Genomic DNA, 13,957 nt, shown 5'->3' on the forward strand with positions numbered 1-13,957 from the left:
TTTATTTTAGTTTTTTTTTCAGACAATACGGCACTGGACCGTCATAATAAATTGTAAATTAAAAAAAAATTTTTTTTGATGAGGTGATCTTTTTTAGACCCGTGGTACCACCCGTGGAATACTGCTGTATGCGTACCGACTAAAAGCTCCTCCATTAGATGGAAAATTATATGCGTCCCACTCATCATAAGTCAAACGTTCGAACGTGCTTCAACATAATATCTAAAAAGTTGGAAAGCTAACAGCAATGGTAAGCAAATAGCAATACTCAAGAAACGGAAATTTTCAAAAAAATATGTTTTGTTTTTTTTCTCCCCAAACATTCTAAACCAACAATACTCAGCGTAGCCTTCCAATCTACTTAAGGGAAACTGGACTTTATTCGCACATAGCCATACCTATAAATGTCCTATACCCTTTCTTTTTGGTGCCACCGGTAAACTGGAATGAACATTGTTCAAGTTGTTTGCACAGTGTCGGACAAAACGGTAAGCATACCATCAATTCATTGCAAAAATCTTTCAACACGTTTACTAAATGCGTATTGCACCTATATTTGCTTTTTTTCATATGTACCGCGCCCACACAACTTGATCATTTGGGATCGCACGAGCAAGATCAAGACGTTTTGCTTATGCTGTGGAAAAAAAGGTAAATTATAAATGTCTTGATTTTCATTCATATATTTTCAACGAGAGTACAAATAGTGTATTTTTCATAACACACGGTCTGGCCTTAATAATGGTAAAGATATTCATAAAATATCGTGCTATTTCTAATTTTCGATAGTCACGTACTATGAACTATTTCTAATTTTGGATTTTCCCGTTAATAAGGAATTAAAATATTGTCGCGCAACGTTTTACGTATAAAAGAAACTTATGTTTTATTATTGCGTTGTTCACGTTTGTGTTCACATTTGGTAGAGCTTTTAATCAGTCCTTTATAGTGCTGAAAACTGCTTTGAGCTTGTTTTTGAAGAAACGTTCCACGTCTTCCATTGAGACTAGAATACTGACGTGTTCTCCTACTGCCTTAAAAAGGCGCAATAAATTAGTATTAGTGTCCATTCTTGTTTTAGGTCCATTTTTTCCGCCACCTCGCCAACTGCACTGCGCAACAAATTTCTTCTCAAATAGCATGGTAAACGTATCAAGCATACGGCTTTTTGGCTCGTATTTTCCTATCAGCCTCTCTGAAAGGTGCAGAAGGACGGACTCAAAGTCGTCAGACAGTTGTTCATCAAAAAACTTTAGTTCTTTTTCGGTTTTTACAACATCCAAAAAAGTGTCATTTGCAGAAAGGTTTGGATTTCCGGTTGCTTGGTTGTTGGATGCAGAAAGCTGGTTTTCTTTGTTTCTATGATCGGTCAGATAATTCAGTTCAGCCCACATAAGTGCAGACGACTTATTCAGTGCGGCAAGTTGCTCCAGAGTTTTGCGTTGAAATTCTGCCTATGAAGCTGGATCTGGAGTTTCAGGAACGATAGTAGATGGCCCTGTGCTGCTTGATGAACAAGACACTTCCTCAGCTGGTGATGTATTTAATGGTACATTGACGATAAGTTTCGGCCTGTACAGTTTTCCTGTTTTCAAGGGAAATTTTTCTGTACCTTTTGCAGGAAATGCAGTCATGCCGGATGATGTTTCCCTGTTCGATGCTGCTTTGGATGATGTAGGATGGTGGGCTATGCTGTTGGGTGATGCTGAGCTGGAAATATTAACCGTAGGTGCAGGCCGGTATGCTTTTTGGATGTTCACTAGCCTTGGATGAACCCTTTCTGTTTTTACAGGAAATGCTGGCATGTCGGATGATGTTGCATTGGACGATGCTGCTTTGGATGGTACAGGATGGTGGGCTATGCTGTTGGGTGATGCTGAGCAGGAAATATTAACCGTAGGTGCCGGCCGGTATGCTTTTTGGATGTTCACTAGCCTTGGATGAACCCTTTCTTTTTTTACAAGAAATGCTGGCATGTCGGATGATGTTGCATTGGACGATGCTGCTTTGGATGGTACAGGGTGATGGTCTATGGTGTTGGGTGTTGCTGAACGTGAAGGTGCTGCTGAGCACGAAAATTTTCACGGTAGGTGCTGGCCGGTATACTTTTTGGTTGTTGACTAGCTTTGGACTAACTATTTCTTTCTTAGTGATAACGAAGCCGGATGGTCCTGATGCTTGTGAAGTATTCGGTGCATTTATTTTTTGCGGCCCTACAATCGTTCTACCAACTGTACCGACTCCTGTAGCAACGTTGCCGGATTGTTTTGACCTGGCGACCGGTGACGCTATCCTCTTGATGCTGATCTTCGGCAGCCTGGCCTTCAGGGCAAGCAATGTGTCATTGCTGGATGCCGATGCTTACTCGGAAGCTTCTGTTTTGAGTGGCGTTGCCTGAAACATTTTTCCTTTACGGAAGTTCGGGTAAGATAAAATTTAACTTCTAGTACGTACAAAAAGCTTTTAAACAACTTACCGTTTTGTTTTCCGTTTGCAGGAATATTGCCTTAACGTGCTCTAGTGGTTATTTTTCTGAATAAAAAAATGTATGGACACCGTGTATTTGTTTTTGTTTTGATTTGTGCCGTCATTAGCCGTTGGCTTTTGACGGCTTTGGTTTGACAGCAAGAAACGAGAAAAAACTGCATGATAAAAGGCTTTTCGACTGGTATAATCTCACTTAAACCGAGGCGGTTTAAGGAAGGTTTAAGAATCCTGTTTAAGGAACCGACCGCACGAAATCGATAAAAAGTAGCTATAAAATGTCAATAGGGAAGCCGACGCGGAAGTCATCTTACTCGAGAAGACCTGCGTGGCAAATCCATCACGTGCTGGCTGGTCCTACCTTCGTGACGGTTGGAAAGGTCGGAGGAATGTAGCAATATGGATGTCGTCACAGGAACATCCTTCGGGGTGCTCGCTGCTGGCGATGGCATAGTGAGCAATGACGGTGGATGCGCGGCTGACTCACTTATGCTTGGTTCATCTACCGACTGGGTTGGTTCAGGCTGAGAAAAGGAAGCCCGCTCCGCTAACAGTACATCAAGCGGCAGCTGATGTCCCTCAGGTGTACTACTAACCACACGTCGCCTTATAAGGTTTATATGGCGCCGGAGTAGACGTCCATCGCTCGCAATGACGTCATACATAACTCATCCGCAGGTACGAACGATCTATCTCGGTATCCACTTCCATGAGTTTCTGCGGAAATGCTTTGTAGAAACGAGTTCGCCAGAATTAAAACTTCGATCTGAAATGGAGGATAAGGAAGGAGAAAGTGAGTGTGATGACGGGGGCCGCAACAGCTCCAGTGCTGTCCTGATGGGGCGGCCGAACATTTCCTCTGCTGGAATTTTCTGCTGGCTCAACTGCGCGTTTGTTGTCGATCGGTAGGTCAAGAGTAAAAGCTCCAGAGACTCATCAAGGGATGTCTCGTCACTCTGGATTTTCCGCAGTGTTCGTTTCAGCGTATCGACGAAACGCTCCGCCTGACCATTCGATTGCGGATGGAATGGTGGAGTGGTGATGTGCTCGATTCCGTTGTTGTTGCAATACTCCTCAAACAGGCCGCTTGTAAATCGTGGACCGTTGTTGCTAACCAATGTTTCCGGCATACCGAAGCGAGCGAAGATGTTCCGTAGCATGGAAATAGTGGCATATGTTGTAGTACTAGTTGTTTTGTAGCGGGCGTCTCGATCCCTATTTATAAACATAACACACAAACCACTTTGCTAACATAAGGTTAGATGCCGAATGACGAAGGAGCACGAAGTAGGAAATAAAATATAGTCAGTAAGATCTCAACCACTAAACCACAAAGAGTTAAACCATCACTTTAATACGACTGTCCGAAACCCAGTGCGAAAGATAACCCCCAAAGTGGTGACCCCGACGTGATTCGAACAGTGCAGTGCCGCGATAACATCCTGAAGCGTTCCTTTTAGGTTTTTTTTTTTAAATTGGAAAGTTAAACATGACTACCCCACCCGTCGAGTGCAAGCAAGAAGGATAGGAGATAGCGTCGTCAATTTCGCGAATGTGGTGCCCACCGTTTGACGCAGAAGACGTGGAGACGTGGTTCGTGTGTCTCGAGGCTGCATTCTGCATGAACGCGGTTAAACTACCACAATACACATTCACCGTTTCGCACTGACAACACGTACTTTGCACCGCTCCTCGATATAACGGATTAAATTAACCGATTCACGTTACTTCTCACAATTTCGCGTACTGCACTGATTACTGCAAGTGGGCAGTTGTTTCTCTGCGTTGGATTGCGGATTGATTGTTATCAGCATAAAACTGCCACTGATCTTGTGTTTTTGTGCTTCACGAGTTTGTTCCGGATAGAAGTTTGCTTGGCGCCTTGTGATCGTCGGTCGTTGATCTCACACTTCCTGATGGCAGACGTATGCGTGTCATGTTCCCGTGTATCAGCACCCGAGGATCCCTCCTACAAGTGTCATGGTTTCTGCAAAGGCTGGATGCATCGTTCGTGTATGGGTGTAAGTAACGCAGTGTTTAAGGAACTTACCAAGGGAGGCACCCAGTTTCTATGGTTATGCCCCGGATGCTGTGAGCTACGCAGCAGCGGTCGCTCAGTTGTGATTGCTGAGCTGAACGATGCACTCAACGATCTCAAATCTCAACTAACGGCTGAGTTTGAGTCCCGCATGTCATCTGCCTTGGAGAAGACGAAACGTTCGTTGCTCTCTTTACTGACACATCACACTAGTGTCCGACCCCAGCCCACCACTTCATCCTCGAACCGCATTGCCGCAACTGAAACGCACACTCCTGAATGCACACTTACACCTTTAACCGAACCGGCTAATCCTGCAAAGCGTCGCCTGATTGATCGCTCCCCCCCGTCAGATGTACAGACTCATCCACTACTTACCGGCACAGCCCCGATAATAGCTCCATCTCATGCCGCATTATTGCTGCCACCCGAAACGCCTAGATTTTGGCTGTACCTGTCGCGCTGCCGACCGATGGCCACTGTCGAAGAAGTACTGGCGTTCGTTAAGCAGTAACTCAGCACTGATGATGTCATCGTGAGAAAGTTAGTGCCTGCTAGTCGAGATCCCAGCACGCTGACCTTTTCGTCATTTAAGGTCGGTTTGTCGCTCGCGCTCCAGGATCGAGCCTTGTCACAGTCCACCTGGCCTATCGGAACAGCCTTTAAGGAGTTCGTTGATAGACGAACCGTAAACAACGTAGCACGTTCCGCAACCGAGTTTCACCACCCGCACTCCATCTCCAGCACTCATCAACGGACGGATCTGCAAGATACTAATGCTAGCTTATCGCCGGCTCGCACATCTACATTGGCTCCCACAACACTCAATACCACGGGTCCGTCTTCACCACCACCATTGCAGGCGCAGCAATAACAATCGTCCACACCGGTTCCCACTCTCCCAACACCAATCATAAGTTAAATCTCTACTACCAAAATACGCGAGGTATTAGAACTAAGCTTACTGATCTTCGCCTCGCACTCACGGATATATATTATGACGTCATTGTTATCACCGAGACTTGGTTGGATGATTCGATACCCTCGTCACTCTTTTCCGATGACAACCTCATCGTTTACCGATGCGATCGTACATCTAATAATATCAGTGCCACCCGCGGTGGAGGAGTTCTTATTGCCTGCTCATCGAATCTCACAACATCGCAAGTTCCTGTGTGCTATCCCTCCTTAGAAATCCTGTGGATAAATGTGCTCTGTAAGGGAATCCGTGTCTTCATCGGAGTATACTACATCCCTCCCGAATCAAGCAGAAACACAGCAGTGTTAGATTCGCTGTTCAACTCGATCGCGGATGTACAACGGCGTATGAAGCCGCACGACGTATTACTCCTTTGTGGGGACTTAATCAACCACATATTTCCTGGTCGTCCGCCGATGGATTCTTCGTCCCATTCCCCACTTCACCCTCTCATGCTTATTTTTGTGATGGAGTACATGAATGTAATCTTAAACAAATTTCGAACGTAAAAAACTCAATGAACAGACAGTTAGATTTAGTTTTCATTAATGAGTCGGCTCTGTTCACTGCCTCGAGAGTATCAAGTGCTGCCATACCTTTACTTAGGTTAGACAATTACCACCCAGCTCTAGAGTTTAATTTATCTGTTAGTGCTAGTGATTCCCTCCCCTCCCCTATCCATAGCATGAGGCGAGGGTTTAACTTTCGTAAGTTGGATTCCGCGAAATTGGCCCGTATGTTGGGCGCCTCCGATTGGTCTTTTTTGGACTCTTCTCGTCGGTAAATGAGGCAACTGACCATTTTTACGAAATTATAAATGCGGCGTTACCGTTATGTTGCCCTCTGTCATTCCCCCCTCAATCCCCCCCCTCCTGGTTACCTCCACCTCCACACTGGTTACCTCCACATACTCCAAATCCGTCTTCATTCCCGTCATAATTCCTTCTGGGCTTTCGTCAAGAGTCAGCGCAAAACCGCCTCCATTCCCACTGTTATGTCGCTCGGAGATGTGTCGGTTGACAATAGCTCTGATATCTGCGCCCTTTTTGTTGAACATTTCTCCTCCAATTGCTCTGCTCCTGTGAATAGTCAGCCTCTAATTACTTCAGTTAGATCACATATTTCAGAGACTTCAAACACTATTCCTTCCTCTCTTATTACGATCGATGCAATACTCCTCGCCATTAACAAACTCAAATCATCCTTTTCTCCTGGTCCTGACGGTATCCCTGCTGTAGTTGTGAAAAAATGTAGTACTGTTTTCGCCCCTCTGTTACTAAAGTTATTCCGTTTATCTATGTGTTCGTCCGTTTTTCCTTCGGTCTGGAAACAAGCTTGGCTTGTTCCTATACTTAAGAAGAGAAATCCCTCCATTGTCTCGAACTATCGCGGTATCTCACTTTTATGTGCATTTGCCAAGGTATTTGAGTATGTCTTGCATGCCTGTATCCTTAACGTTTCTCGTAGTCTTGTCATTCCTCAACAGCACGGGTTTGTTCCTAAACGTTCCACTTCCTCCAACCTCATGTGTTTTACGTCGTTCGTGTCGACTCATCTTGATGTTGTGCCTCAAGTCGACGCTATTTACACGGATTTCAAATCCGCGTTTGATCGCGTTTCTCATGAGTTACTTCTTGAGAAATTGTCTCAATTAGGGATCAACAGCATAATTGTTAAATTGTTGCAGTCACTTCTAAATACGCGTTCATATCGTGTTAAACTAAATGTTAATTTCTCTACTTCCTTCTGTTCTGGGGCCGGTGTTCCCCAGGGTAGTGTCTTAAGTCCTCTATTGTTCGTCCTATTCCTTAATGACATTACTTCTGTCTTGCCACAAGATAGCTTTCTTTGCTATGCCGATGATGTGAAAATCTTTTTCCCAATCTCATCGGGTGCGGATTGCGTTTTCCTTCAAACTGTTCTTAACCGTTTTTCCTCTTGGTGTGCTCATAACTCTCTCACCCTTTGTCCTGTGAAGTGTCAAATCATTTCGTTTACTCGTTCCCGCACTCCTTTCCTGAATCCTTATGTGCTTGATCAGGTCCTAGTCAACGGGGTTTCGCTGGTCAAGGACTTAGGCGTATGGCTCGATAGTGGCCTTACCCTAACGTCCCACATCGACTCTATGGTTGCTAGAGCCTGGAAAACACTGGGTATCCTGAAGCGTATTGCTCGTGACTTCTCTAATCTTCTGTGTTTGAAAACGCTGTACTGTTCGCTGGTCAGGTCATTGCTGGAGTATTGCTTAGTAATCTGGTCACCAACGGCTCGGATCCATATGGATCGAATCGAGCGGGTGCAGAGGTCTTTTACCAGGTTTGCAGTCCGCAAATTCCTTGGAAGATCCACCTCCACCCTGCCCGGTTACGAGTCAAGGTGTCAGTTGCTGAGTCTTGACTCTCTCGAAGACCGTCGATCACGTTCCCAAGCACTTTTTGTCGCTTCCCTCTTGTTGAACTGTATAGATGCTCCTTCTCTGCTTGGTTCCATCCCGTTCTATGTCCCTAACCGTTCCCTTCGTATTCGTCCCCCTTTGATTATCCCTAGGCGCCGTACGTCTGCCGGTCGCAACGATCCTTTTTTGAGGGCACTGCGTTCGTTTAACTCCTCGTCTCTTGTGTTCGATTTCCATCTCTCCCTTCCATCCTTACGCTCCAGTATGCGGTCTTCCCTTTAGCACTCAACTCCCTCCCCATTTCTCTAAGTTTAGAGTTAAATAATTTTAAGTAGAGTGTAAGAGTGTAGTGTAGCCTATAGGCAGACAACACGTTAATAAATAATAATAATAATAATAATAATAATAATAATAATAACAAAACTCGACAAGCATATGTTTAACGCGGTTATCGTAGCACTGGGTACCCAAGCCAAGCATTTTTATTCTGCCATCGCGAGATGTAACACCGAAACGACGAGTGATAGATAGCAGGTCATAAAAAAGGCGGCCATTGACCATTTTAAGCCTTCAGAGAGTGAGAGGCTTACCAGCTTACTATCCGGTGTCTCGCTTGGCGATCAAAAACCGAGTCAACTTTTGTCGCAGATGCGCCGAACGGGTGGAGACAGGTGTTCCGACGCGGTTCTCTCCAACATCTGGCTTCGAGCCCTCAAACCAGCGGTTCGGTCCATCATCGCTACGATTCCTTCCGCTTCCTTAGATGAACAAGCTGTGGTTGCCGACAAGATTATGGAAGTGCCGAACGGAGAAGTGTCAGCAATTCGCACCAGGGTCGCGGAAAATTGTTCTTGGCAGGCAAACAAAATCGCCGCATTAGAAGGGAAAGTTGAGGCACTTACGCAGCGGCTCGAGGAGGTGCTGGCAGTGCATCGACCCGAATCATTCGATCGACGACCGAGGCAACGGTCGAGAACGAGAGAGTCCTGGAGTAGGCGCTCATTTGAAATGCGTAAAAAATCACCACGCAGATGGATATGCTGGTTCCATTACCGCTATGGCAACAAAGCTGAGAGATGCGAGAGGGACCACCCGAGCGATCGCAATACTCAGTGTTTTTTTTTTCGACGAGCAGAGACCCTTACACCAAAAAAAATAGTCCGTTTTACACTTCCGTACCCAGACACTCTGTCACCCACACCAAGTTTATCAAATAATCACTCACCACATCACCAAGCAGAACCCAACACTCCTGAAACACTCAGATTCATCTCCGGCAGTAACTCACCATATTCACCACATCACCGCTTAGAACCCAACACTTCACAAGACCACACTACTACCACATCATCATACATCTGCCGCAAACATATTACCAATAATATGTCCCATCACCGCTTTTTGATCGACACTGGGGCCGAAATATCGGTTTTACCACCAAATCCAAAAGAAAGGCTAACTCCTTCACCATCGCGTAACCTTGTTGCTGCTAACGGTACTAAAATAGCCACATACGGTCAGAAAACATTAAACGTGGATTTAAAAGTGGGTTTACGCTTGGTTTGAAAAGGGAATTCCCATGGGACGATAAACGCGATAAAGCCGACGTTAGCACACCCATAATCGGTGCAGATTTCCTTAAACATTATGATTTGTTGGTTGATTCGAAGAGGAAAAGACTAATTGACAACACAGAGATGCTGCATATACAAAGCACCAACCGTTGTAACAAACCCACTATTTCCACCATCTGCATAACGAAACCATTAGCCGGTATAATCGAACGCTACAAAGATCTAACAACACTAAACACTCTGCACAAACCTACGAAAGCAGTTGAACACCAAATCCTCATCACTGGTCCACCGATCTTTTGCTTTTGATTTTGATCTTTTGATAAACTGCGAGAAGCCCAAGCCGAGTTCCGATATATGACCGAGCAGGGCATTTGCCAACCATCAAAAAGCAGCTGGGCTAGCCCGTTGCATATGGTTAAAAAACCAAACGGCAAATGGAGACCTTGCGGCGACTATAGGGGCTTAAACGCTATTACCGAACCAGACCGATACCCTATACCACACATACAAGACGTGAGTAACATTCTACATGGCACAGAAACGCTTGACAAACCTTGCAACGCTATCTACACGCAATATTTGGAGATCTTTCATTTGTGTTTCCATACATAGATGACTTATGTATTGCGTCATCCAGCGTAGAAGAGCACAAAAAACACTTAGAAACGGTATTCAAACGACTAAGAGAAAACGGATTAGCAATTAATGCCGAAAAATGCCAAATAGGAAAATCATCCGTGATTTTTCTCGGTCACGTGATAACGCCGCAAGGGATCAAACCCAACCCAGCGAAGGTACAGGCCATCATAGATTTCCCGAGGCCGAAGATCGCTAAACAACTGAAAACATTCTTGGGCACGATAAATTTCTATCGCCGTTTTATCCCACATGCAGCAAAAAACAAAACGACATTACAAACAATGATCACCGGAAACGTGCGTAATGACAACACCCCTCTCGTATGGGACCAACAGAAAAATGAGGCGTTCGAAAACTGTAAAAGGGAATTAGTTGGCGCTACGTTGCTCGCACACACGTCACCATTCGCCAAACTTTGCCTGTATGCCGACGCGTCGAATGCAGCCGTTGGAGGAGCACTTCATCAAACAACGAACGAGGGCCTTCAGCCTCTGGCGTTTTTCTCAAAGAAACTGTGTCCTAGTATGCTGAAAGCAAGCACATACGACCGAGAACTATACGCTGTATATGAGTCCGTTAAATATTTCCGTGACTTCCTCGAGAGCCAAACTTTCAGCATTTACACCGATCACAAGCCTTTAGTCACGGCATTTAAACAACGACCACAACGAGCAAGCCCCACACAACTACGCCGACTTGATTTCATCAGTGAATATTCGACAGATATTCGTCACATCCCGGGGAACAACAACAACATTGCAGATATGCTCAGCAGAATAGAAACCATAGCTTCCGATCCAATCGATTACGATAAAATGGCAAAATTGCAAAGGTTGGATACGGATATACAAGCCCATGTGCACAAACCGCCTGCTGCCAGCACAATAGTTTTGAAGGAGTTGGAGCTACCATCAAAAAAGGGCACTCTGTATTGCGACATGTCCACTTCAACAATCCGACCTTTAGTTCCGACAGCCCTTCGTCAACGAATTATCGAAAAGATGCACGGTACGTCACACCCGGGCATTCGCGGTACAACACACCTAGTTACGCAGCGCTACGTATGGCCATCTATAAGAAAGGACTGCAAGGAGTTTGTATCTAGCTGTTTGGAATGTCAAAAAACCAAAGTAACGAAGCACAACATCACTAAAGCAGAACATATCACAATACCACAACAAAGATTTCAGCACGTGCATATCGACCTCATCGGCCCATTACCTCCATCGGAAGGAAATATGTACTGTTTAACACTGATAGATAAGTTCACCCGTTGGCCGGAAGTAATCCCTCTACCTAACATGACGGCAGAAACTGTGGCACGAGCGTTTATTGCCAACTGGATCGCAAGGTTCGGCGTACCAATTAAAATCACCACTGACCGCGGAAGACAATTCGAAAGTGAACTATTTAAAAAACTCTCACAAACACTAGGTATCGACCATTTAAAAACCACTCCTTTGTTGTAGCGTTAAGTTAGGTAGTCACTGTAAGTAGATTCGTTAAGTTAGAAAACTCTCACTAGTTAGGGAGTTCCCAAGCGGGGAACTCACATAGCCTATATAAGTGTGCACGTGGTGGGGATCGGCCTCTTTTTCCTGTTCTGACGTGGTGTCTCACGTGTGGAGATGCTGCGTAGTAAATCGTAAAACCTTCAAAACGCGTGTGTACGAATTTGATATCGTAAACTCCGAAAGAGAGAGATATAACATGGCGATCCTGCCAGGAGCCCTGCTAAAGTTTACCGTACGACATCTGTGAATCGTAAAGTACGTACAGTGAAGTGCAGATAACAAAAAATCTGAACGCATACCATTACACCGACCGAAAAGAGCTACGAAAAAGCATCGAACCCAACACCACCCGCAGACCAGTGAACAACACAAAGAGACAACCATAATTATGCTGATCGTTAAAATCGTCAAACAGCAAAATCGTTAACCATCATTACGCTGATCAGCCAGATCAAACCAAATGAGCATAACGAAGACCAAACCAGAATGAACACGTGACGTCAGAGCGTCGAACTCCGCCATCGCGCTGACCACGTCGAGCAGCAACACCAGCATCCGAGAAGATCATCACGCCGAGCGACAGAACGCGTACCATCGAACACCGTGCCGCGCCACCGCGTTAAACCAGATATCAGCTACACCAGCCCATCGAGTGCCGCCATCGCGCTGCTCAAACCTCGCCGATCCAGGTGCAGACGCATAACCTCTACGGAACAAAGGTACGTGAAACCACCATACAAGTGCCACACAAAACCAAAAGTTTGTAAAATTTAAGCTAGATAGGATTTTTTTATTGTGTTATTTATTTCGTTTTTAAATTATGTAAATTATTTCCTTATTTATTGCTATTTATTTATTTATAAATCGTGCCACGTGAAACCAAATCGTTTTGTGAAAGTGATTTTTTTTTCTACACGTATAACTCTACACTAATTGTGTTTGATAGTCGGATGAAACCTCGTGGTCTTTTCGAAAGCAAATAATATAATCACTCGACCGTGATGGGTCTTCTTTAATTCTATGATTTTTCACATATTCCCAATATGCGTTGAAAAAAAAAATAATATATTTATTAACAATTGAATATGACGGTCCAGTGCCGTATTATCAAAAAATAATATATATATATATAAAAAAAAAATTATAAAAATAATATATATATAAAAAAAAATATTTGAGTAAAGTGATCTTTAGCAATTATATTCATTTCAAATGGTATTTCAATAGCTATTACATTTTCTTGTTCCTCCATACATATTATCGGCTCATACTGTTACACGCTCTACTTGTTAACCTACTTTTACTAAATGAAAAAAGCGACTAAAACTGCTAGTACACCTGTAAATAGATCCACTAGAAACAAAACTATTAGTACCCCTGTAAATAATACCAGCACGAACCAAGCTGCTAGTATCCCTGCAATTAAAACAACTACAAACGAAACCACTACTGTTTTGTACCGTGATCGTGTACTTAAATAAAAAGACTCAATGTCTCAGTCCCTACGTTGTGTATATTTCCTTTTAGTAATTACAAAATGTTTCGATATTTGGAGCGACCCGATAACGACGCGTGCTCATATCCAACTAACTTTTTACTCTCTCTTCCTCCTCTTCCTTCCTCTCCAATCTGACATCTTCTACTCGCCAGGTTGGATCATACCGTTTGACATTTCGGTGTCAAACATTCCGGCCCCCTTGAACAACTCGGTTTTCAAGTTTCTCTAGCGCATTCTAATGTACATAATTTACTTATAGCCCGCTTTACAAGCCCAGTCGCAGTACGCACTGTGACAACTCGAATGATTCCGTCTTCTCCTGGATGTAACTCATGAACTCGAGCTAACGGCCAACGTGTCGCAGGTAGTTGCTCGTCCTTCAAGATCGGCATGTCTCCCACCTCCAAACGATGTATTTTCCCTGCATAATGATGGTGGCTGTTCAAAGTCTTCAAATACTCGTTACACCATCTCTTCCAAAAGACTTGCGAGTGACGCTGAAGCAACTGGTAGCGACCCAATCGGTTGAGCGGCACGGACATTACATCTGGCTCAGGTAGAGGAGCGAAACCTTCTTGAAAGAGAAAATGAGATGGAGTTAATGCGGAGAAGTCGCTAGGATCTTCCGATAGCGCGGTTAACGGACGCGAGTTCAAACAGGATTCAATTTTTGCAAGAACGGTGGTCATTTCTTCTTCGGAAAGCATGGCAGAACCAAGCTGACGAACCAATTGCTTCTTGGCCACCTTGACTGAGGCCTCCCATAACCCTCCGAAATTAGGTGAACGTGGGGGTATGAAATGCCACTGAATGTTCTGATCTGCTAAATGCCG

The 13,957-nt window shown here is 44.5% G+C and overlaps 2 pseudogenes; both read right to left on the reverse strand.

The window, feature by feature from the left end:
* Positions 1–879: 879 nt before the first annotated feature.
* On the reverse strand, positions 880–1,634 carry LOC126564371 (uncharacterized; annotated as a pseudogene).
* Positions 1,635–5,108: 3,474 nt separating this feature from the next.
* The window catches only part of LOC126564380 (uncharacterized), a 590,020-nt pseudogene continuing 581,171 nt past the window's right edge, over positions 5,109–13,957 (reverse strand).

Source organism: Anopheles maculipalpis, chromosome X (genome assembly GCF_943734695.1).
Source record: "Anopheles maculipalpis chromosome X, idAnoMacuDA_375_x, whole genome shotgun sequence".
In the NCBI taxonomy this organism is placed as follows: domain Eukaryota; kingdom Metazoa; phylum Arthropoda; class Insecta; order Diptera; family Culicidae; genus Anopheles; species Anopheles maculipalpis.